General features: G+C 42.9%; 1 pseudogene across 1 annotated transcript in view; it reads left to right on the top strand.

Annotated features, from left to right (window-relative positions):
• The first annotated feature begins 322 nt into the window (after positions 1-322).
• Positions 323-26,859, top strand: part of LOC310861336 (plasma membrane calcium-transporting ATPase 3-like) — a 40,453-nt pseudogene continuing 13,916 nt past the window's right edge. Inside the window, exons 1-7 of the transcript XR_014571053.1 lie at positions 323-659; positions 5,394-5,591; positions 7,520-7,777; positions 8,601-8,726; positions 13,339-13,464; positions 19,617-19,781; positions 26,481-26,853. The product of XR_014571053.1 is annotated as a plasma membrane calcium-transporting ATPase 3-like (transcript). The remainder of the gene's footprint in view (positions 660-5,393; positions 5,592-7,519; positions 7,778-8,600; positions 8,727-13,338; positions 13,465-19,616; positions 19,782-26,480; positions 26,854-26,859) is intronic.

Raw genomic sequence — 26,859 nt, 5'->3', positions numbered from 1 at the left:
TTTGTCTATATATGTCTCAAACTATTGTCTCTTGACTATAAATCTGAGAGAAACTCCCAACTATTTTTAAATATCGAAAGCCATCAAAATAAAGTGTTAAACTTTTATTTTTTTAATCTTTTTTTATTCATGGTTTCTCTGAACCAATTGAATGGTTCTGCTGTAGGCACACCATACATCTGACAAACATTATTCACATTCACTGACAAAGGATACATTCGTATAATCAATACATTTTAAGACAGATATTTTTAACCTATGTCTGCTTACTATGGAGAATCCAAGAAGGGGAAAAAGAGGGAACCAGATCAGGGAGCGTTAGAGCAGATATCGGATATACAAGCATACCCTCTGCCCTACTCACCCCAGCACTGATCAAGGATCAGAACTGCCAGAGGGAAGAACCTATCCTTCAAGCGTAAATACTGCCCTCCTGCCTGCCATGGGAGAACACGCCAACAGTTCGGTGGACTTCCGCCCCAAGCAGCGAGCTAGTCAGGGAGCCATGGAGGTCAACAACGCTGGAGACTTTGGGGCGACCTTGGACGATCTGAGGGACCTCATGGAGCTGAGGGGCCCCGAAGCACTGCAAAAGATCCAGGAGCTGTACACGGACACAGAAGGTCTCTGCCACAGACTCAAGACCTCTCCAGCTGATGGTGAGTGCCTGATTTGTAAATTATGTCGGCGTATACAGTACCATGGGGGTCGAGTGACGTAAATAGAGTGTCGCAGTCCCGCCCCCTTTCATGATGACGCCAGGCCCAGGAAATAATTCCCAATGCATTTTTCCCATAGACATTTCAAAACGTATTTATTTAGACCTTATAAGCGTCGTACAAAGCCAACTCGAGTTGTGACAAATCATGACAACAAACACAATATATTTTGGACCAAACAAATAATTACAAAGAAGAAAAACAACAAAAAAAGTGCCGTTTTCCTTCTTCTTTCTAATTATTTGTTCGGCCCGAACAATTGTGTTTGTTGTGAGGGGAATCATTTCCTGGGCCCTTGTAAGGGGTGGGACTGCGACGGTCTTTAGCATACTACTTGCTCACAACGCCCTGTGGCGTGGCACGTTGTGAGCTTGTAGATCAGGGCGTGGTATTAGATATTACCTTTTGTGTGGAAAAGTTAATGTACTGTATATTGTATATTATAATGGTGAATTGTGCTCTGGGAATGCATCGTCCATGTGAGTGAGATAGATAGATCTATGTTTGCCATGCCCTCATCACCCTTGAAAGCCCCGCCAAGCTTTCATGTTATGTTGCTAAGTTACGAAAGGCCCAGTGATCTAGTGGGTGTGAAGCAGCGAGAAAGACATCAACCCCCAGACATCAGCGCTCGCCACAGCAAACACCCAGGCCAGTACACAGTAAAGTCCTCTGTGTTCATTTATCTGAAGAGTATAAAAATGCACGTATTTCAAAAACTTTAAAGACAGATATGCACGTGGCTCTCCCCCCACGCCCGCTAATGTGTTAAGTTTTCCTTTTTTTAAATCAGAGCAAAGCACCTTTGTAGTAAAATCAAAGAGGGGAAGGTGATATTTGTTACTGAACCTACGGGCTATGATTGCATCTGTCAGCAGGGAGTGTTGGGCGGCAGGAGTAGCATGGTAGGATGTCCTCCCGGTGGGGACTCCTCACTGACGGGTGAGCTAGACACACAGAAATGTGTGTGGGGACGAATGAATTGGCATAACGACAAAAAAAAGGTTTAAAAGGCCTGGGCCGTGGCTCAGCGGTCCAGGCACCTTGGCTGGTAATCCAGTCTGGCAGTGTGCAGCGGGTTCGACTCCTGATCCCAACGGCCTTTACTGCATGTCACCCCCCATCTCTCTCCCCATCTTCCTGTCAGCCTGAGCCTACTGTGATTCTATCCCTCTACAAAAAATAAAATAAAAATACAGGCGAAAGCCACAAAAAATATCTTAAAAAAAGGGTTTAAAAATATATTTTTAACTGGTGATTTTCGTGAATGTTGCCATTGATTTGAATGGCAGGTTCTGAGATGGCATGAACGGAATGTTCACTCCCATATGCAATGAGTCTTCCTAAATGCTACAGAACGTGCAAAGCTATTTTTGTCGTTAACGTGGGTATAATCCTGTTGTGTTTTGTTTTGTTTTGAAAAGGTGGGGATTGTTGCATAACTTGTTATGTAAAGTGCTCCAAAAACCTCAGGATGTAACATTACCTGTAATTCTTTTCGAATGCAGTCACTGCCATGGCAACTAAGAGGAAGTGAGCTGGGCTTGTCCAGGATGTGTGCGTACGGTATACCATAGAAGTGTAATAGAGCACTTGTGTGCGGCAACATACATATGCACGAGAATATCGACGTGAACACGTCGTCAATGAAGAGACTGGCCCCTCTGTTGTTATTGGACGAGGAGAGATGGAGGGAACAGAGAGTGATAGGGAGGTTGCCAGGAGCAGCAGGTTACGTTTGGCAAAAGGATGGGATGCTGGGAGTGTGCGGCCGTCTGTGCTGGTACGTGTGAGAGAGCACACGCCCTGCAGGGAGGCAGACACACACTGTCTTTGCCATCTGTGCCACTCCGCACCCTGCACATCCACCTCACTCAGACGGGGGCCCAGCGTCTGTGTCAGTGTTCCTAGACTGATATGTCAGCCTGTGGAGCTTCCAGGAGCCTACAGAAATCTGTATTCACAATACGACAAGGACAGTTCATGGGACTCCTGTCAACCTTGATTAAAATGTTGTATGTCCACTAATGGGACTTAATTGGGGTTATCGTCAAAGGACAAACATGATAAACTGAGACATACCATTCAGCGTACTGCGGACAACACTGAGAGGTTTTTGTGCTCTTTTCCTAATCGTGTGTGTAGTTGCAGTTAATTGTTGCATTGTTAAAGTGTCACACTCTACTGAACCTGTACAGTGAAAGTGAATTTGGTGGAATCATTTTTCATTGTAATTAGACATTTTACCATGAAGGCGCTCAAGTCATTCAGAAAGACTGGTGTAAGCGCCTATAAGGTCTAGTGTCTGCAGTATTATGACCAAAACGTGTGAATATGTGAATTCAATATTGGAAGCTTATTTTTCAGTGTGTGAATATTTCAGAGCATACCTATTTACACGCACCTCGACAGTGCAGGGTGCAGGGCCAATAAGGCAATCATGGAAGGAAGTAGGGCCCGCACATCATTCTTTTGGTAAATAATTACTTTATTGAACAAACGACAACGTTTCGATCTTAATAGATCTTCGCCAGGTCAGTATACGCTACGGTATACTGACCTGACGAAGATCTATTAAGATCGAAACGTTATTATTTTGTGTTTATGTTTTCCCATATTATGATGTTGAAATTTCCTTTAATATGGAATATATGAATTACCAGTGTTTTTCCGCAGAGGTGACAATTGACAGGCAAAATTCCTCAACAGTGACATCTGCTAGCAAATTGATGTTTAGATTGCAGCTGAAAAGGCTTCAGAACACACAGAGAAAACCCCACACCATAGAAAATCCAATGAATGTTCAAAATCTAGGTTGTGTCACGGTTCAGGACAGGCAGGTGTTGGACCCAAGCGCAGACAAAGGCAGAGGACAGGCAGGTCGAATACAAGGGGGGTTTATTAACCAAAATCAGGAACAAACAAAACACTATAGGAACATGGAAAATCATGAGGAGCAAAAAACCACTGACTTACAATTTACGAACGAACAAAGAACTGAAAACACAAGGGCATACACAGGTGAACACCACTGACAATCAACACTGGGATAGGCTGTGGAACTAAGGGGACACAGGTGGAAACATGGGCAATCACAGGACTAGTGAGACAAGACAGGAACAGAACTACAGGGGAAGACAGGAAGGCACAAAACATGGCTACAAAATAAAGGTTCACAGTGTAAGGCAAAACTGCAACTAAGAAACGAGGAAAATACTAAACATCAAAATCACAGGAACACAACAGAAAGGTAAAACAATAACAAAAACCAAGAACAGGGTACACAAGAAAACATAACACGTCACAGAACGTGACAGGTTGTTTTGGTGCAATTGAGGTAATAAACCTAAAATAAATTTTAAATGAATGAAAATGAATGTCGTGAAACCTTTAAGGATCACTAATCTAATCTAACCTACCAGTAAAACACCTGAGGGCGAGAAGCGACCTCCCGTGCACTGGCCATATATGGAGCGTATTTTGAGTGTACAGGGTGTGATGAGGTCAGATCAAGATATGGAATATCAGAACAGGTCAGCTCCATATATGGAGATCTATGGATGGCAGTGGGGGCAGTGTCCTGAATGTACAGGGTTTGATGAGGGCCCAGGTAGAGCCGGGCCTTAATTTCCAGGCCTATTGAGAACTCTAGTTTTCGCCGGCTGCCAGGCTGCACAAATGACTTTGGGGCAGGCCCAGGGTTCCTTTGGCTCATGACGCATCTCCGATATAGGCCACGCCCATTTGCGACAGGATAGATTTTCCGCCATTTCGCATTGTCTTCTAAATCTAAATCTCACAAAAATAAGTAAAAACTAAAAGCTGGAAAGCCAATAGTCGTATACACGTCAAAGAACGGAACAGATCCTTGTGACCGCTTTTCTGGTCTGCCAAGATTTTGTGGAGAGGATTACTCACATTTGTCCATTATGGCCTGCATCTTATTGTGTGTGCATCTCTCCACAACAGACTCCATGAGTCCGGCCTCTGTACAGAACATGGTCAAGCTGTTGAAGCTTCCGCACCACAAATCAATGCTAAAACCAATATGAATGAGTCATATATATATGAGTATATTATATATATATATATATATATATTTTTTTTTTTTCACATTTTAATGTGAAATATTCACCAGCGAGTGTATTTTCCGTTTATCGTTATTGTTTATTTGCAATACCGTCAGTGTGAAAGTATACAGCTCGGGCTGATACAGATCCTCGGTATGAGATAATCTCGGGCAACAATGAATTGTTGATGGTGTGTCACAATCTATAGCGTTTTCACAATATATTGTCCCTTCATTGTCTCTATCCAATCCAATACAAAAAAATCACCCCCATGTGAAGTGAGGGGCGCTCTTATGATCGTACATCATCCACCGACTGACAATGCACCCCCTGTGGTGGGGCGAACGGTTCTCGAGTTACGTGAATTAAAGACGTACACACACACACACACACACACACACAGACTTGGGACACACATACACACACACTATTGAGGATAAAAAATGAGGTCCAGAATAGTGACGGCGCCAAAAGTGATTGGCCAGAAAGACATTTGTGATGATTTGATTGGCTGAGCACGGAATGTAATGTATGATGATGAATTATGTATGATGATTAGAGTGCCCCTCCCTATTAATACATTTTTTATTTCTTCTCCAACAAGGCCTCTCCGACAACATTGCCGAACTTGAGAAACGCACGCAGGTGTTTGGACAGAACTTCATTCCACCAAAGAAGCCCAAGTCCTTCCTGGAGCTGGTGTGGGAGGCTCTGCAGGACGTGACGCTCATCATCCTGGAGATCGCCGCCATCATCTCCCTCGGCCTCTCCTTCTATCAGCCGCCTGGCGAAGAGAGCGATTGTAAGTCTGTCACGTCAACATTCATTTAATCATTAACCTGTGTATTTAGACCTGAGGGCGATTCTACAAAGGCCTTCTAAATCCTGACAGTTTTCTGAAAAACGTTCCTCGAAAAGAATATATATCGCATTGCGGGTGATTTGAGGAGGCGCTTTCCGCTGTCCTAAACCTCTGTGGGCAAGATAGCAATCCTAATATAAGGAAAGCGTGTCAACACGCCCACGAACACACCTCCACCCGCAAATAGAAGAGTCGGCAAAATGTACAGTGGGTTGCGTGGCCGCAAGATACCGTTTACGGATAGTGGAAGGTTCTAATGCATGGCATACGTTAGGGCCCTTTAACGGAAGTGGGGAAATTGATACATTTCTACTCATTTTCAGACGGGTAAGCGGAAGCTTTTGAAAACTGGGGAAAAAATGCATCTTGAGGTCTTTGGTTATCCGCAAAATGGCTATGTTGCCACTGGGCTTCATAAACATTTAATTGTGTGCAAAGTGCTAATTTCCATGCAAATGGCAGAATGCCAAATATACAACATTAATGCAAATTTATATGAATGGAAAAATACCCAACGACATCGCAACATCGTGCCTTCTGGTGAAAAACAAATGTGTGAATATAAAGTAATGTGTGCATTTCAAAGGGATGTGTGGCACAACATTGAGCCTATAGAATAAGAAATACCTTTCAACTGAGATCCCCTCAGAACTCTAGACAAGACATAAATCTATCCCTGAGAATGTGTCTCCTCTCGCGTTTTCATTACTCGCAGCACTACAGTACTTCCAGTTTACAGGAACGTCTCTTTCCTTAGATGGATCGATACATCTTTCTCAAGTGGAATGCATTTTTAAAGACATGCTATTACGGTTCACTTTATGTCCATGATGATGGCATCTTTTTCAAAAAGTGTAGTACTTCACATGTCAGTGACTAGGTCTGAGACAACATAACTGTATTCGAAGATATTTAATTACTCTGCAGAAAGCATAACATTGCAAATAACACAATACTTCATTAAAGAGAGAATGGCTTTTCTCAATAGTGACTTTTCGCTGTACAGAGCAAGCACTAACCCTAAACATCAAGTTGTAAATCAATCATATTTACTACAGTATGTGACAGTGTCCATAAAGTGGTGACTGATGATGAAAGCAGCTCAAGTTCAAATGAGTTCAAGTTCAAATTTGACAGCTTCGCATCTGCTATTGTTTGTTCAAAAGGGATGACTGGGAGTGTTTTTCCCCCCCTATTGTTTTCATAACCAACAACAACATTAATGGAGTTACGTTTCAAAGCTGCCCGAGATACTAAACCAGTATCACACAGCTCATGTTATTTCGCAGGGAAAATGTGAGACTGCCTACCGGTAGAAGAGACTGTTCCATTTTACAGCCCTCTGCAGACAACTGCAGAGATAATGTCATTTTTCCTTTTCATTTCAAGTAACTGAAGTCATTGACCAAAATCCTATTTTTAGAAGAGAAGGAGTGCCGCTCCCACCAAAACAACCCTGCCTATCAGAAAACAGTCTCAAAATGTTGATGGGCCATGATAAACTTCTTGAGCCTTGGCATAGACTGTGCTGTTTGGCGACAAGAAAGCCATTGAACACAGTTAGTGTGTGTGTGTGTGTGTGTGTGTGTGTGTGTGTGTGTGTGTGTGTGTGTGTGTGTGTGTGTGTGTGTGTGCGTGCGCGTGTGCGTGTGCGTGCGTCCAAATCACCACCAAAAAGGCCGGAATGAGTCTTCAATTCAGTTATAGCCTATATCTATCTTCAATACGGCATATTAACTGTCTAAAGAGACAATTTAGGGAGGTATTTATAAAAAAAAACAAAGAAAAAAAGGCTGACTTTGAATATGTCACAATAATTTGTGTTCGTTATCCTTACTCCCTGCCTGCAACCCTCAACCTCGGGCCAGTGTGTGGACAGGTGGAGTCTGGAGCCGAGGACGAGGGTGAGGCAGAGGCCGGCTGGATCGAAGGGGCGGCCATTTTGCTGTCGGTCATTTGCGTGGTGCTGGTGACGGCCTTCAACGACTGGAGTAAAGAGAAGCAGTTCCGCGGGCTCCAGAACCGCATTGAGCAGGAGCAGCGCTTCGCCGTGGTGCGGAACGGCACGGTCATTCAGATCCCTGTGGCCGACCTGGTGGTGGGCGACGTGGCCCAAGTCAAATATGGTCAGTGTCAAATAAATACTCCCTGTTTTGTTCATTTACAGTATAAGTAGTTATATGAGGGCCAGAGCACATGAATGAACATTAATACAATACAACAACAAAATATCAATGAAAAATGCACTGGGGTTAGCGAAATAATATAGATTGATTACTGAGCCTCAAAAGCTTTTGCATTAAACACAGTCAGCTTCAATGATGTGTTCCCCAGAAAAAGGGAGGGCTTTAAAGTTAGCTTCTGTAGCTGGGGCATTAAACACATATATTTAATGATGTGTTCCCCAGTTAGCTTCTGTAGCTGGGGCATTAAACACATATATTTAATGATGTGTTCCCCAGTTAGCTTCTGTAGCTGGGGCATTAAACACATATATTTAATGATGTGTTCCCCAGTTAGCTTCTGTAGCTGGGGCATTAAACACATATATTTAATGCTTTAAAGTTAGCTTCTGTAGCTGGGGCATTAAACACATAAAATAAATGAAAATAAATGTATGGACTTTACACCAGATGGCCCTGGCAAAAATATATATATGAAGAAAAATAAGTATGATGTTCAAAGTCAATGAATAGATTAGATTTTGAAACAGAACCTTTGGAGATTGGAATTCATTAAAAAATAGAATTTACGTTTTTTCAGCATGAGAAACATGGGCTTCTGTGTCCTAGAATTCATCTTGACGCACGCACGCACGCACGCACGCACGCACCATCCTCCATGTTTTATGCAGATGCACTGCAAAGTTTCAGTACAATTCCGGTCGTTCCGTTCTGTGCCATATATGTACCCCGCACCGATATTGTGTCTCCTGCCTTCACCTTCCAGGGGACCTGCTGCCCGCTGACGGAATACTGATCCAGGGAAACGACCTCAAGATCGATGAGAGCTCGCTGACAGGGGAGTCGGACCATGTAGGCAAATCTGTGGACAAAGACCCCATGTTGTTGTCTGGTGAGTTGCTGTGGATACCCTATAATCATGTTACAGCCTGGTACCCCACTGGTGCCACCAGGTCTGTTGTGGTGACTGGGGGCAGTATATCAAATATTTCTGGACGTTGTGCATATGACATGGTTGTGTTCCATATACAGTAGATAAGGCTTCAGGGTGTTTGCATATTGACTTGCAGTGTAAATATTGATATCAACTGTCTACGCACCTGTTTGCACATTCTGTCGCTATATGAATGCGCACTCATTGCGTGACGTCAGTGTCCGATGAGTGTGTGTGCCTTTGCGGGTGCCGTGGCACGCGCGCGCACACACACACACGCACACACACACACACACACACACACACACACACACACACACACACACACACACACACACACACACACACACACACACACACAGGCACGTGTGTGTGCACGGAGGTATGGGAAATCTCATTGGCTGTCTTGAGAGAAGCAACGGGGCTGACAGAGCTAATAGGATTGCGGGTCCTGCTCGGCTTCCTGAGTAGCACCAGGTCACGCGTCCATTAGACTCAATCTCAATGTAATCATCCAACGACACAGAACAGGACACAGACACACCTACACAGTCAAACCCTTAGTGTTCATTTAACTCCGAAGAGTGTACAAATGAAACCAAATGGACCGGTTATAGGGTGAAAAATACATTTTCAAGTCAGGATACCAATTGTATCCAATCAGGAGAGAATACCCAACACAGATTATTCATCAGTCTTCCAGTTCCAATTTCTCCATCAATTCCGTTTTCCCTTGCTTATTCTAAATATTGGGTGTAGTATGAGTTGCCTGTCTGTCTCCCCTGATAAAATTGGTATCCCGACCTGAAAATGTCTGTTCTGTTTATGAAAGAGCTTGAGAGACGGGAAGTCCCCCTGTTGCTAAACAAACATAATAGCAATGATTACTATCAGAATACATGCAAAGCTATTTCACACTCACTTATTAATACTTCTTATACACCCCCTTTAAATGACTACATTGCAATACTTTACTTTGTACTTGTCTGTTATCCTGTGATAACATGTGGTGACCTACAGGTTGAGACACATTGCACCAGAGTGCTGTTTGGAGGATCCTGAGCGGGAGGCGCTCCCTGTGTGTGATGGAGTGCTGTAATTAATGGGAATATAATGGAGGTCTGTTGTGTGGCTCTAATTGGATCTCTGCCCCCAGTGGGAGAAAAACACAGGAGGTGACCAAAGTATTTATGAGTTCCAACGACGCAGCGGTGCAGTGCAACCGAAGGTTAAGAAGCAACAACAACAAACACGAAACAGAAGCACCCTAGTAGTTCATTCAAACGGTTATGAGCTTAAAACCTAATTGTAATGTCCTGGTTTTCGAATCTGGCCCGAGATCAGTTCACATGTCATCCATGCTCGCTCTTCTTCCTGTCTCCCTCCACTGTTCTATCTTTAGCAAAGAAGAAACTTATTTTAAAATAATCGTGGCCAACTGGTGCCTAAAGCAATATTGGTTTATAGTTGTTGCGGCTCCACTTTGAGTGCTGTATCTATATTTATGTATAGTAGTAGTTAGTAGTCACGGACAAAGTCAGAGAGAGAAGGTTCAAGCATGAGGCTGGCAGGGCACTGCGTCAGGCACCCAGAACTTGAGGCAAGTAAATTGACCCTATGGGAGCCAACCCAGGGCAAAGCCAGGATGGGAAAGAAGCGTACCAGTAGACGTGCTGCGGCGCGACAACACTGCAGAGCTCAAGAACCTGATGTTGGATAGGAAATTGTGGAGGGCAGCGATCCAGGAAACCCAAGTTGGTGTTGGCTAGACCTCACTCTCGCAGAAACTAATTTATGTATATCTGTATCAAGAGTCGGGGGGGCATTCACTATCATGTCGAAGTGTTGTTATTGTGTCCTTCTACACGTCAAATTAACTTAAACTTCCACACACAAGAGACAGTTAAGCCAGTAGGCTGAGTAGGAGAACATGTGGCTGCAGGATGAATTCAAAACATCAGAACATCTTCATGTGTGTGGCACTTCATTACAGGTATGTTAACGTTAAAATGTTCATGTTCGCTTTATCAAGTGTTATATTGTAGGGTTAATCATTTTAAGTTAAGTTACTTACCTACCATGTATATAGACTAAACTTTGCAAACTATACGTGACTTTCCTCACAACACCAGCACCTCCGGTTATTTTAAGGACGGGAACCCTTTTTGGGGTGTTTACCTTTCAAGACGGGAACCCCTTTTAAGGTTACTGTAGTTATTGTAATGTATATTAATTTTTTCTTCTCAAATGTAAGACAGTTCACAAACGACTTTTTTATTGATCTTGCTAATTAATTATGTCTTTCTACTCATAAGTACAAAAACTTCACAACAGCTAAATTTAAGGAGAGCATAAGATTTCCATATTGTCTCAGAGGTACCACCATGGGTATCAGGTAAACAAGAAAATGACTCAGTCATAACTGCCAGGGGCAACAAGCTCTTGTAGCGCCCGGTTTTGTCCGTTTCCTCTAGCTCCGGCCTCCAGTTAGCTCAAATAATTCATTCTTGCATTCTTACGGTGCCAGCTGTTATTGTCTGTCCACAGGTCTCCGATTGACATCAGTGCTTCTCTGCTGCCCACGATCTCCTCTGTCACCTGTCCTGTGTTCTGCCACCTTTACCATGTCATGGTTTACATATTTTATGTTTTTCAGCACGTTGTTGTTTTTCTGTTGGTTAACACTTTAATTTAGCTGCATGCATCTCATGGTAGTTAACACTGTAACAAGTTGTATTGTAAACTAACAAGTAACAAACGTGAACTGGATTTTTGGTAATAATTGCCTTGCCTATCACTTGTTGAAACGTAGTGAGACTGCACAATAATTCTTCATCTAAATAAAGGAGTTATATTTTGAAACATTATAACATGTTGTAGTCACAATACTTATTTGCATTTTGAGATGAACCACATCATGGTTAGGAACTGCTGCTGATATTAAGCAATGGCTTTGTGGTTTGTGGGGCTTTTCTATTCCTCTCTTTCCTCATTATGGGTTGAAATGCAACAAGGGCAGTCTTTCTAACACACACATCACCTTGTTGAACCCCATCATAACACAAGCCTCGCCTCTCATTTAAAAAGAATAGCGCTCCCATGGGAATATGGGCGACTGTGGCTCAGGAGGTAGAGCAGGTCGTCCAATGATCCATGGGTCGGCGGTTCGAATCCCGGCTCCTCCTGTCTACATGTCGAAGTGTCCTTGGGCAAGACTCTGAACCCCAAATTGCTCCCGATGTGCTGGTTGGTACCTTGCATGGCTTCCGCCGCAATCGGTGTATGAATGGGTGAATGTAATGCACAATCTATGTAAAGCGCCTTGGATAAAGGCGCTATATAAATGCACCATTTACCAATATGATTCCACAAGAGCTAGGCTTAATATCCTATATGTTCTTCCGGACAAAGATTAAGTGTTACACCAAAACAGTTAAATAATGTCACATTTTGTAAATGTTTTTCTTTTTCAAGGGATATTAGTTCCAGCCATGAGGATTATACCACCCACTGTAGTGTACAGCAATCACAGCGACAATGACGCTTTATGGTTACACATCACACAATAGATGAAAATAAATATATGATAAAGGTGTTAGTTTTTAATTTTACTTTTATTCTTTTCCTTTTTTTCTTCTTTACTCAAATTGAAGATTTTGCTATGTGGAGGGGGCTTGCTGTGTACACTGCAGTATATATTGAATACATTTTTTAGTTTATTATATTTCTTAGCAAACAAATGTAGTACATACATGGTTTGGAATTGGCAGTAGGCTACTTTATATTGGGGTTAGGTCTAATTTATACTTAGTTGCACAAGCCGGTCCATCTGTTAATAACTTATTATTATTTTAGTGTTTCAGTGGATGTTTAGTTGTTATATTTGTAGAGCCACAGGATATACTCTAATGCATTTTAAATTTGGTTTAAAATGAAGAAACAAACATTTCGTGTTTTGATTTTCAGACGACTCTTTCAGAAGCAATCTTAACACTTCATAGCATCCTTTAAAAAACACTATTATATGGATGCATGCACGCGTGAAGACAGAAAAAGAAAAACATGTGTGACCTGAATTTTATGAATGCCATGTCAGACTACAAATGGGATCAAATGCTTTTAAGTTCTTGCGTTAAGCTTCAATATGGAACTTAATTGAATGAATACATCTTTATCGTAATCAATTTGTATGGTATGTTAATACAACTAGCATATACTGCAGCGGTCGGAGGTGGTCTCCTTACGCTTTCATTGAGACATAGATGGTGCTGTGTAGGACAAGTAATACTGCCTTAAGCAACGATGGCCAAGCAGGGATTTTCCCTCTTGGAAAAGCAATGGATGTTTGGTCTCCCAAGAGTGAGACCCAGGTACGAACTTTGTGTGTAAAGTTGCAATAACCTTGGACATAAAACCTACAGATCACAGCTTTAAAGCTGGGATTTATAAATTAAACATGACAAGGCTGTGGTATCTTGTAGCCTATACTTGCTAACCATGGAGTTATTTACAATCTTCATTTCCATATTTCCGTGTGCGTGTGTGTTGCGTGTGCGTGTGCACACATTAGGAACCCATGTGATGGAAGGCTCAGGGAAGATGCTTGTAACTGCAGTTGGGGTCAACTCACAAACTGGGATCATCTTCACACTGCTGGGGGCCGGAGACGCAGAGGAGGAGAAAAAAGACAAGAAAGGTAGAGTGTCGTCCCTATTGCCCAGTTTATACTCCATAGTACGGCTGTGTGTCATCCCTATTGCCCAGTTTATACTCCATAGTACGGCTGTGTGTCATCCCTATTGCCCAGTTTATACTCCATAGTACGGCTGTGTGTCATCCCTATTGCCCAGTTTATACTCCATAGTACGGCTGTGTGTCGTCCCTATTGCCCAGTTTATACTCCATAGTACGGCTGTGTGTCGTCCCTATTGCCCAGTTTATACTCCATAGTACGGCTGTGTCACTTTTTTTTTTTTTTTTTTAATGTTCTGTTTATTCATTTTTTGTTTTTTACAAAATAGAAGTAAATTCAGAAATAAAAACAGAGTGGCAAATAAAAAAAGAAACTAAAACACACAATAACAAAACACAAACTCCAAATCAAGACAACCAAAGAACATTCAAAGCAATAAAAACAAAACAATAAAAACAATATATAAAAAATGAAATAAAAATTCCAATATAGTCAATATTGGCTGTGTCACTTATAAGTTGCGGACGAGAAAGGTTGTAAATCTCTTCTTGTTGGCAACAAGCCTTTGTGCGATGGAGTATAAATTAGAAGCACTTAGATAACTTTCAGCCATGAGATGGACATCACAACACCTCTGTGGCATAAGGATGGATGTTTCCCTGACTAATGCCTAATGTGTACTTCATCGTAGGATGTGTACGATGATGAGGTATAGAAAATGGAACATCTACAAGCTCACAATATGTCGCATTCTTCCACGTCTTGTCGAGGGTGTATTCTTGGCGCCCAACACCATCGTACGATGGAGTATAAATCGGGCTTAACACCTATGAGCCTCGATGCAGCTCTCATGCAGATTCAGTGGTGGAAAGAAACTAAGTACATTTACTTAAGTACATTTACTTAAGTACAATTTTAATTTGTACTTTACTTGAGTATTTCCAATTTCCAATACTTTAACTTCTACTACATTTCAGATCCAAATATTGTACTTTTACTCCACTACATTTATTTGAAAACGTACTAATTAACCACTTCGACCACATACATTTAGGATATTAAAAAAATGCTGCTCTACAAGCTCACAATGCGTGGTGATCCGAGGCATTGTGAACTTGTAGATCTGATATTTTCAAAAGATTTTTATACATTTGAAACCTTTAAATTGGACAGTCTGCACAAGGAGTACTTTTAATTTTGGTACTTCAAGTACATTTTTATGCCAAATTGCCAATACCTTACTACTTTCACTCAAGTAGTTTTTGAATACCGGACTTTTACTTGTAACAGAGTAGTTCTATATTGCAGTGTAAATTGACACTTTTACTTAAGTACAATTACTTTTTCCACCACTGGCTATTGCAGCACCTGCTTCCAAGCATCTGTTCAGCTGAAAACAAAAAAGTACTTTCCACAACAAAAACAGAAGCAACTGGATAACGGCCACCGTGAGCTGACCGACGCTAACAACACAATCATTTTTTAGCTTAGACAAAATTATTACATTTATTTTGGACCTGACAAAATTATTGAAACGATTATTTCACAATCGTCTCATTCATTTTGGGATGTAGCTGCTCAGAGGCGAGAGAACAGACAGTATTTTTGTTTTGTTTTGGGGAAAAGCAATATTTCAGTGAAGTAACACTGTGTGGCGCCTCCATGTGATATTAGATTGAAGCAACAATATGTTTTTGGGGGAATGATTCCATTGCAAGGGTAATGCGAAATGTCTGCATATGCCGATGAAATAGTTGTGCAGAATGCGTACAATAGCAATGAGTCATGAAATGTGATGTGCTGCTGTTAACGTTTTTCCAGTAATAAAAATGCCCTGGGGCATTACCAAGCCCTAATGTACATTAAGAATTACAGACAGAGAGAGAGAGAGAGAGAGAGAGAGGGGGAGAGAGAGAGAGAGGGAGGGCACGAATGAAGACTTGCTGTAACATCAACCGTCTCCTCCCGTCTCTCCCGTGTCTCTCTCTCTCTCTCTCTCTCTCTCTCCCTCTCTCTCTCTCTCTCTCTCTCTCTCTCTCTCTCTCTCTCTCTCTCTCTCTCTCCCTCTCTCTCTCTCTCTCTCTCTCTCTCTCTCTCTCTCTCTCTCTCTCTCTCTCTCTCTCTCTCTCTCTCTCTCTCCTCTGGGTCTCGCTGCCTTTGATGTGAAGAGGGGGCAGAGTGCTGGCTGTTTAATAATTCTATCCTGTAAAAGCATTGCAGTCTGCAGGGCAATCAATAATTGAATGGAGAGAAGAAAGAATGAGATGGTTGGTGCCGGGGTTACGTGGGGGAGGGGGGGTGTTTGGGGGGCTGCACTCCAGAGGAAAGCTTTTCACGTGTAGGACCTAGGGCTGTCACGATCATGAAATGTTACGTGACGATTCATTGTCATGCAAATAATTGCGATTGACGATTTAATTGTGTTTTTCGGCATTGAACGTCGGAACATAATTACATTTCTATTTGCCTTTTAGGCTTCGTAAACTGAAATTGCACAGGGCAGATATGAAAAATAACTTATTAATTATACAATATATTATCGACATATTAATAATGTTATATTTTTAAAATATTTCAAAATGAGCGATCATGCAAAATAATTGTGATTAATGATTATTATTATTAATTGTGATTAGGCGTCAGTCCAGACTAAAGCTTTTGCATGCATGCAGGGTGCCACCATCACGTTTCTCTTGTTTTACGACTTATTTTTGGATTCTCCGTTCCTGGTTGTTGTTGATTTATTTCCATTTTGCTTTTTGTGTTGCTCGGCAATGCTCGCTCTTCTGGTTGTCTTGTGTTTTAATGTTGTTGTTTTTGTTGCATCTCTCACTGCGCCATCTGAAACACCCAAACACCTTCCACACCTGTCAGAGGGCAATAGTAGCTCACCCACGCAGCCACTCCCAGCAGTTGAAGCAAATCCAAGCATCACAAATGGTAGGTGCATGCCCCCCCCCCCCCTCCCCCCTACGGGTGACTAAAGAATGCCGACATGGGTCAGATTGACAGCTGCCCCTCTAGCTTTATAAAAAATATATAAAAATATAAGAAAATATTATAAAATAAAAGTTTAGCACTTTTCCCACAAGACAACTACAACACAATCTGATGTTGTTGTTTGTTAATGCATTTGAGCAACTTACGTTGCATTTAAATACTGACTAATAGTCATCATTGTTAAAAGGAAGAAAGATCACATTACTATATTATAGACAAGCGTAGCCTGAACAATCAAGGTTACAAAACAGAGTCAGATCTAATGTAAAACCTCAACACGTATCACACTAATATTGTACAGTAATATAATATTATGGGCACTGTCTTGCACCTGTTGTGAAGCAAAGTGTAGCGCAGCTGTCATTGCGAGTTTACAACTGACGCAGAAGTCATTTTCATACCCAGCGCCCACATTGTGTAAATTGTGCTTAACCAACTTGTGCCCTAACGTGCCCATTTGTACTGCATTATTTCCCTGCTATTTAAAGAGTGCATTAGATAATAGATTGACTTATTATAGGCGAGTTTGCAATGCATGCACACTGCTTGCAATTAAAATTCATCCAAATTCATCACTCATGTTTAAGATGGTAGCTGAGAGACTCAGCATTGAGGTTAAAACAATAATGATATTATAATAATGATCTGGGCCATCACATCGTGCTTCAAGTGTCTGGTGGCTCCAGTCAGTTTGCCATGGGAGGCACAGAAACGTAAGATGAAGCACTTTTAAGCCACTCTATTTAGCTTTTATTTATCATTATTCCTATATTCATAAGAATATGACTAACTATGGCTGATAACAATATGTTCAAAGCCATACCCATTATACGCTATACATACAGTAGGTAGTTTAAATATAGGGCCTAACTAAGATACATAAATAAGGAATCTTTATAGGAGGAAGATGTGATTTGAAAATATGGCAGTAGCTCAGCCACTGAGGGTAGTGTACTGTACCTCTCCATTGATGTTTCTCCGGTAAGCGAAGAACTTCGTGTTTTCCCCAGTCTCCTGACATATTGCATTTATTCTGCTCCACTTTTTTTGCACGTAAGCAGAAAACTATGTCTCCTCAAACTTATCGAATACGCTATCTAAATTGCAATGCGCCATGGTGCAGGTGCACCTGGCTTGAAAGGGGAGTGGGAGAAAACACACTAGATGGGTCTAATTGATTTTTCGCCCACAACACACCCATGACTAGTTCAAAGGCTTAATTCAACCCCTCTGCTCCGCATGTTATTTTGCGTTCAGATATAAATCTGCCGTCTATCTAGCTAAATTGAGTTGGTCATGCCCCCCAAACACTTACACCATGAGCTGCAGAACATGTGCATGGTTCATCTAAATAGGTATGTCTGCAATCACATTTATTTTCTTTCTTTCTTTTTCTTTCTTTTCATTAAGTTTTGCATAGAAACAAAGCACGTCTATCTGTTTTCTGTTCTTCAGTCCCGAGACGATGTTCTCTGTCGTCATTAAATCAATCTGTTCTTCAGTCCCGAGACTATGTTCTCTGTCGTCGTTAAATCAATTCAAGATTTGGTTGGAGGTTTTAAAACATGATAATGGCACCCAGGAAGTGGTTTCCTTTTTGTTGACTTCTAATGTATTTATTAGTTTTCTACTATTTATCTCTAATACAATGACCTTTAGGCCTTGTGCAAAGCATTTTTAATTGCCTTAAATTGTCTTAAAGGTAGGGTAAGTGATTTTATTTGGTTAAAATAACCCATTTTGGGGGGGAACCCCTTTTGGTCTTAGCATTATGTTATGCTTTAGCTATTGAAAAATAGCAGATCTGAGTGGCGCGCTACGAGCTTGTACTGTAGGTCTGCTATTTTGGGAAAATCAAAGAACGACTGACATAGCTTTTTCAGAAAACTGTCAAGATGTAGAAGACAGTTTTAGAATCTGATCTCAGGTCAAAATGGATTAATACATTTGCATGGCATAATTATTCTTCCAGGAGGGGACTTAATAATATTACAAAGCAAAAAAAAAAAAAAAAAAAAAAGATTAAAGAAACAAGAAAAGAGCACAAATGTCTCCACATTTAAAAGCATCAAGTATACTGTAAAAGTCTGCATCTCTTATTTATTCACAGGCAAGCCAGATGGCACCCTGGAGAACAATCAGAACAAAGGTAAGCTTTGTTAACAGCGTACACTGCAAGGTCCTCTGAAACTGTCATACTTTATCGTGCAGAGCCGTGTTATGCTGACATGTCACATCCACGATGACACCTGAGTGTGAGTTTGTAGGTCTGTGATTGGATTGCGATGGAACATAAAGTCTATTTTTATACACTTCTGTCAAAGGGCCTCGTATTGAAGTCCTCAGACATATACGCTTACATTTGTCACATTATGCCGGAAATAGAAGAAGCTAAGTAGCTTCTTAAAACAACACAATTTGTTTTAGAGATTGACCTATAGGCTATTCAATAATTATTTCGACTAATATATTATTCTTATTATTTTTTAATAATTTTTGTATTAAATCTTGAGATGGATTCTTTCTCCCCCCCTTATTATCAATATTGTACTTGTTAAGGCCTCACTCACACCTTCGCAAAAGACTGATGTATGCTTGTTGTATACAAAGGGTGTGATACATCTTGCCCCAATGCATTTCCAATGGGAGTCACATGGTTTGACACATTTGTGTTGTATGAGGGGGAGGGGGGCAGTCGAAATACAGCCGAAAGCCATACAACAGCTTGTAGTCCAAAATGTTGTATCAAACCATGTGACTTCCATTGGAAATGCATTGGGCGGCCATGACACTTACATCTTGCTTACATCTAGCATGCATCAATGTTGTATGCTAGATCGAAAGGTGTGAGTGAGGCCTTAAGCTCATTGTGAGCTTGTAGATCTGCTATTTTCAAATAGCCGAAATACAGTATATACAGTGCTGAAGTGGTTAGTGTGTTTTGCATAATCAGAATCTACAAAGTAACTGTAACTAAAGTTCTCAAATAATTGTAGTGGAGTAAAGTACAATATTTGCCTCTGAGATGTATAGTGGAGTAGAAGTAAAAGTATTAAAGTGTATGAATACCGTACTGAAGTACAGTACTTGAGTAAATGTACTTAGTTACTTTCCACCACTGCTATAACTACTCAACCAACTTTGCATCATCCCAGCCAAGAAACAGGATGAGGCGGTTGCCATGGAGATGCAGCCTCTGAAGAGTGCCGAGGGCGGGGAGGTGGAGGAGAAGGAGAAGAAGAAAACCAACGTGACCAAAAAAGAGAAATCGGTCCTCCAAGGAAAGCTCACCAAACTGGCGGTGCAAATTGGGAAGGCAGGTGAGGCACATTTCCTTTGGTGGGCGTCTCCTGTGTGCTTGTCTGTGACTGTGCTTTCCTAAAAGCCGGATTCTCACATCGTCGGACAACGGTATCGCGCATCAAAAACTAAACCAGACGATCTACAAGCTCACGTCGTGAACTTAGATCTTATACTTATGTGAGAAACATTTAGTAGACCCTCCAGAAAAACGTGGGCAAACATCCTTGATTATGCGGCTTAAAATCCTTGATTTAGCGATGCAATGCAGGATTTTATGTGATTTTATGCGGTGAAATATGTTGCGAAATATGTGTGAAGTTTGTGTGATCATGCACCCTTTTTTAAATGTTTTTATCCCTGCATAATCTGCGCCATTTGGCTGATTATGCGGTAAATATTGCGATCGCATGAACACATTTTTCTGGAGGGTCTAATTAATTAAGCATTCCTCCATTGTGTCTCATGCATACTGTTTAATTTGGACGGGCTTCAAAGATGAATGTGGAGTTGAATCTGAAGGCATAACCGCAGCACGGCCTACTATCAGTGTCATCATGAGTTCAACAGAACACTCTGCTGCCGAGTAGCATTAGGTGCATTAGGATTAGGATTAGGTGACCAATTTTCCATTCTGGACGGGAACCCCTTTTGGTGTGTTAAGCATTATGTTATACTTTAGCTATTGAAAAATAGCAGATCTACAAGCTCATAGCACGCCAGTGCCGCACTACGAGCTTGTAGATCTGCTATTCTTGAAAAAGGTTTGGAATTCACTATGCAGTTGACCTAATCCTATAATTGTATTGTAAAGTATATATATCTTTTCCCTTTTATATATAAATATATATTGCCGACGTCATATCATTATTTCGTCATAATACATTTAAGAGAACATTTATATATTTTTACTATATATTTCTTGAAAAATAAATAAAGGGAAGCTCCGCACACTCAGATCTGCGCACAATCAGTTTATTTTTGGCAAGCTTTCGGTCTACTGACCTTCTTCAGGCATAATCAAAAAGTGACATAGGACAGATATATATGTTCATCATTTGATTGGATGATTGATCACACCTATGTCAAACATTTCAATTTGAATGATAACTCATGGGAGTTGTAGTTCTCAGTGAAACTACAAGGCACCCAAAGACACCAAGGGGTCGATTATGCAAGTGGAACAATATTACATATAATATTACAGTTTTATGAGCTGGGGGCGTGTGGTATGTCATATTGCAATTTTGGGCATGTTAAGAAGCGCTTTTGACACCCCGCGGAGTGCGCAAAACGGCCTTGAATTAGTCATGGGTGTGTTTAAGGCGTGTTTGAGACGTACCCAATCAACATGTCCGTACTATTCTATTTACCAGTCAGCTGATGTCACATACGGAATGCGCACTTTGGGGATCGTGGTATTACATTTCTTCAGGCTGGCACCATAGAAGACATGACATGACTTTGTCACATTTGGGTTAATTATTCCTATTGCACTGCATGCTATCACCTTTATGCCTCAAAAGAACAGACCCACCTATACCTTTCAGATCGGAATGGAACTGCGAGTAGATAGCAGCATATTGGCAAATTGGCAATCCATGCGTAATGTTCCCAGAATCGTCTAACCCCCGAACATGCAAGTTCGTTTGATATTGTTTAATTCGATAACGATAGAACCATGTACCATACAGCGAATGAAAGCAAGATTCCTAAGGAATATGGAGATTTTTACATTTAATAAAACGGTTGAGAAATGAGAGAACCATGAGTGTTTATAGGCTAATATCAACGTTTTTTTATGAAAGACAAACGGGCTGTGAACTTGAAGAGCTCAATCACCATCCCGACACGGAAGAAATATAGCCTAGTGCATGCATGCACTGTTGCACTTGCACACAGTAGCCTACACACGCTCTTTATTTGTTTCTATTGAAAAACACCAGTAAAATAACGTTTATTATATTTTATTTCATTCAAGTCACGACGAAGGAATGAGTTGAATGCGTGCTGCGTAATGCTGTGGCCCCGATGGTATGGTCTTCGCTGAGTTCGCTCGTAGCATTTTATTGAAGAAGACTTGAATCGGGTGTGATACAGCATATGAAAGCAAACTTCCCACGGATTATGGAGATGTTTTTATTTATTTTTAAGGTTGAGAAATGAAAGAATTATGTCCGTTTCTAATCTCAACATTAAAAAAAAAGACGCAAAACGAGGCTGTTGCCATGTCTCATAGAAACAAGTAAATAGGTCTATAAAAATAAGCGCATATTATAACAGGGGTCTGTAACCTATTTTAAATGAAGTGCCATGATAGTGAGTCTGCCATATCCAGATAAATTTTTAATGACACCACATTAAAATAATGTTAAATATGTTCTTGCACATTGTTATAATGATCATTATATATATCCCCCTGCAGTCAGAGTTCATAGTTTTAATGAATGAATGTGATGCATTGTGAGCTGGTATAGATCTGCTATTTTCAAAAGTAATCTTGGAATTCTTTTATTTAATTTTTGGATTAGCAAATTGTAACCGAGACCGAGGTATGGTCTAGTTATCGGGGAGAATGCTGAAGAGATAGGACTGGGTAGCCTATCGTCTTTGAGCGCAGGGGGTCGAACCGGCGGTCAGTAGTGAGGTCTTGATATGGTATCTGATCTGGGTTCTTCTTCTTCTTGCTTTATTCCTTTCTTCCAGTGAATCCCTGCGTAGGCATCAGTATTTATGGTTTTGGGATGTCGAGAGTGATGTCACTCCTGACGTCCTGGTTGTGATGTCAGAGAGGCACTACGTTCCTTCGTAACACTCCCCCTTAGTGAGGCTGTGGGCTTCACTGTTCGTTCTCTCTGATCATTGTGGCCGTGTCCGGCAGCTCCTTGGAACTCGAACTGCCGCGTCGTGTGCCGTGGGTAGATGCAGCTGTATGACTGCGTCTGGGGCTTCTTCACGAGGGGCGACTGGTCGATGTAGAACCGGGGATGTAGGGCAGGTGACTGGTGGGATCGGGCTGGCCCGTGGGGAGGGCGATCCGGTGTCCGAATCAGGCGTGGCTCACAAGCCTGGAGTCCAGGATGGCTCCTCTTGATCGGCGCCGAACTCGCCACTTCCTCTGGGGCGGCTTGCGTCGCTGGTACTACGGATTGGGTGCAGCTCTGCTTTGGGGCCTTGGCACTGCGGCTGTAGTGCAGATGGGGAATCCTCCCTCGAGCTCCCCCCCTCACACCCGTGGCGGCCGTCGTCGCTCCGGGCTCTGGCCTCGTGTGCGAGGAGGTTCGGGCTCTGCCCTGAGGTGTGTTGAGGTGCTCTCGCAGACTCTGTCCGAGTGTTGACCTGTTCTTCGGGCTTGTCGTCCAGACTGGGTGGTGACGGTGCATCAATGCTGGAGGTGAGCTGCACAACGATGCTTGGGCCGTTGTAGCGTATTCATCTTGTCGGCGTACGCTGTCGCTGTTGTTTGTTCCGTTTGTTCCTCTCCCCCCCTGCGTTATTTCAACGCAGTGGCCTTGGTGCGTCCTTTGCGGGACGGGGCTGGGGTGTCGGACGGTACTAGGCTGCGGAACGCCGACTTCACTGCTGACTTGCAGTCAGCGGGACCTGTTGGTCAGGGATCTTACAGCATCTGAAATGATGAATGGAGCAAACACCATAGGACCTCGAGGATGAGGCATTTGAACGTGGTGTGGGATCGTGTCCAGCTAGCGGCCGCTGGGAGTGTCCAACTAATGACTGGCTCCTGCTGTTTCATGACTGATCTAAGGCCCTCTCCACCGGGGAGTTCGGCCTTGGCTGCGCCAGGTCTCGTTCGTGGTCCTGGCGGGTTGCCAGGCTGGGACGTACTCGGGTCGATTGGTGCCAACCAGTCATTCCTCTGATAGACGCTGATCTTCTGATGGCCCGCGGTGATCATTAGCAGTTGCCTGGGCCGTGCCATGCCAGTATGATGAACAGCTGCGGCTGTCAGTGAGATTACCAGAATGGCTAAACCTAGCCGGCCTAGCCTAGTCGGTTTCGTCTCGTTGATCTGCAGCGGCTCTCCATCGGGCAGGGCGTTATCGCCTCTCCTGGGCGCCGGGTGGGATGTCTTCCCGGTGATGGTCTGCTGCTGTAATGCCTGCGCGTGCTCGTCTCGAGGCGAGTTCACACAAAGGACAAGGTGGGGCGTGGCGACTTGGCCACTCCTTGGGGCTAAAGTGGTGCTCTCCTTGTTCCCTGTCTGCGCGACGCTAGGTTCGCATCTCTTGGTCTCCAGCGGTGTGCTCACGCTTGGGGCGGGGACGGAGGCAGTCTTGACTGCCGGCGCTGTTGCGGTTAGAGCTGTGCTTGAGGCGGAGGTGGTTGCCGTCTCGGTCGTTGGCACTGCGGCAGCTGGCGCTTTGAGGGTGTTCAGGTCGTGAAGCTGAACGTCCTCAGTGGTCGCTTGGCTGTCCGCTTGGCGTGGCTCATGACCCTGTGGGTCGCCGTCGTCCTTCCTGCTGATGGGCCAGTCGGGTGGACGACGGGTGGCTCGGGTGGGCGAGGGTGTGCCTAGGCTAGCCCTCGCACCGTTCTCTCTTGACCCATCCAGTGCACTGCTGGCCTGTGTCAGTGGGATGGGGGGTGGTTCTGGCCTTCCCTTGAACTCTCCTGAGTGGAGGTTCGCTGCCAGCTTTCCCTCTTGAGTGACGGAGTGGCCGGGAGTGCTGACGGCGCGGTCGACCATGTCGAGGCCGGGGCCGATCTCCCTCCCCCCGTCGACCGTAGCGTCGGGGGCTGGCGGAGGGGTACCGCGTATGCTGCTGTCCCTGCCGTGTGAGGCGGAGTGCTCACGGGCCTCGTTGTCCGGATGCTGGATTCCAACATCGGTGGACAGAGTGGGCTCTGCAATGTAGCACCCTGGGTGGGGTGGTGTGTCCCCCGGCTGTGCCGCATCCTGAGCGCAGAGGGCCAGTTGGCCGGTGGGTGGGCCGCTGTCTTCTCCTGATTTGACACTGCGTTATTGTCCTATTGTTTTAACTGCATGCCTGTTTTAATGCTGTTTTGTTTTGCTTTTGTTTTTATTATTTTTTTGGGGGGCGGGGGTCGCGAGACATGGCCAAAGCCTAATAAATTGAGAACTCCTGACAAAGCCCGTTTTTTTACTTTCCCAAAATGTAACCTAGCGTTTGTGTGTAAACATGGGAGATTCCGAGTTGGACAGACCCAGCCAGCCAGGGACAGACCCAGGGGCAGACCCAGGGACAGACCCAGGGACAGAGCCAGCCAGCCAGGGTCAGACCCAGGGACCCAGGGACACATAGCTGTCTATAGGAGTGGTTGCACCACTCAAAAATAGAGACACTGAGACTGTGACCGAGGTATGGTCTAGTTATCGGGGAGAATGCCGAAGAGATAGGACTGGGTAGCCTATCGTCTTTGAGCGCAGGGGGTCGAACCGGCGGTCAGTAGTGAGGTCTTGATATGGTATCTGATCTGGGTTCTTCTTCTTCTTGCTTTATTCCTTTCTTCCAGTGAATCCCTGCATAGGCATCAGTATTTATGGTTTTGGGATGTCGAGAGTGATGTCACTCCTGACGTCCTGGTTGTGATGTCAGAGAGGCACTACGTTCCTTCGTAACAGCCGTCCTTAGTTGGGCAAATGCATTCATCTGGGGATCCTTGACATGGGAATGTGCTGTGTGAGGATCACTGGTTTAAACAACATTAGGAGAAAAGCCCAAATAACCACTTTAGAAACAAGAAAAGCAACCACAAAATAGTACAACTACCAATATTTACAAGCAAGCAACTTTACAGAAAAAGAAGCCGCTTATAATAAACAGACATGGCAACACTCTACCAGCCGCTCAAGTGTAAAATCAAACAGTGCTTGTTGCGTTTATGAGGTGGTCAGACCCACGTCTAATCGTTATGCGCTGAGTGTCTTTAGGTCAAGGGGCTTAATAGCAAAGCGAAAATAATTAACATATGGACACTCCCACAATGCTAAAATATTCAGGAACGCCGTATGCCATAATGTGTGTGCGTTCAACACGGGCAGAGTGCGTTCAACACGGGCCGATATGCCTTTCATAATACGAATGTGCGCAGAGCGAGGCCAATTTATGTATTACCATAGGTAAAACGCACCTTCAAAATCTAGGCCCAAGTGTCCATTTAGACAAGAGAAAAACATCACAAGGAAAAAACATTACAAATATTTACAAAAGAAGTAAACAAAAAACAGAAAAAAACAAAACAAACACAGAAAAAAACAAAAGCCAATAATGCAATCGAATGCAAACATCTATATATTTCTTGAAATGTTAGTCAATTTAGGCATTTAGCAGAAGCTCTTAATCCAAAGTAAGCAAGAAGAACACTTGGTTGTAAAATCACCATTGATTTAAACTGTAGACGAAATCTTGAAAAAACAAGAGGGTGGCCACACACGCCAATATTTTATTAGGACAGCAGGCTTAACCGAAACGTTGGATTCCTTTTTGTCTTACCTGCTGTCCTAATAAATTATTGGCACTCTGGCTATTGGCGTGTGCGGCCACCCTCTTATTTTTGCCTATACTGACATATCCAAAATATAAAATAGGTTATGATTAAAGAGGTTAAATCTGGCTATGAGCAAATTCCTCTATATCATGGCTAATAAATAAAAAATTCTTGCTGTATGAGCACTGTACAGTACAGTTTATGCGTATATGCATCATTTGACCAAAACGGATCTGATTTCTTTCCAGGCTTGGTCATGTCTGCCATCACAGTTATCATCCTGGTTGTGTACTTTGTGATCGAGACCTTTGTGGTCCAGGGCAGGGTTTGGATCACAGAATGCACTCCAGTCTATGTGCAGTACTTCGTCAAATTCTTCATCATTGGAGTGACAGTGCTGGTCGTCGCCGTGCCAGAAGGGTTACCGCTGGCCGTCACCATATCCTTGGCTTATTCTGTTAAGGTGAGAGGAAGCCCTGAGCATCCCTTTCATTGTTGATGTGTGGGTTTTAATGACCTAAAACGCCTAATATCTTCCCCAGCTATATAAAATTCCCTTTAGTCTAGTGGATAATTATAAGATGTTGGCCTTCCACAATATATATAATGACAACCCGTATTGTGCTT

Source organism: Protomyctophum parallelum (assembly GCF_964188405.1).
Source record: "Protomyctophum parallelum genome assembly, chromosome: 7".
NCBI lineage: Eukaryota > Metazoa > Chordata > Actinopteri > Myctophiformes > Myctophidae > Protomyctophum > Protomyctophum parallelum.
The sequence above is the reverse complement of the archived record's forward strand: the minus strand, read 5'-3'. Positions and strand labels throughout refer to the sequence as shown.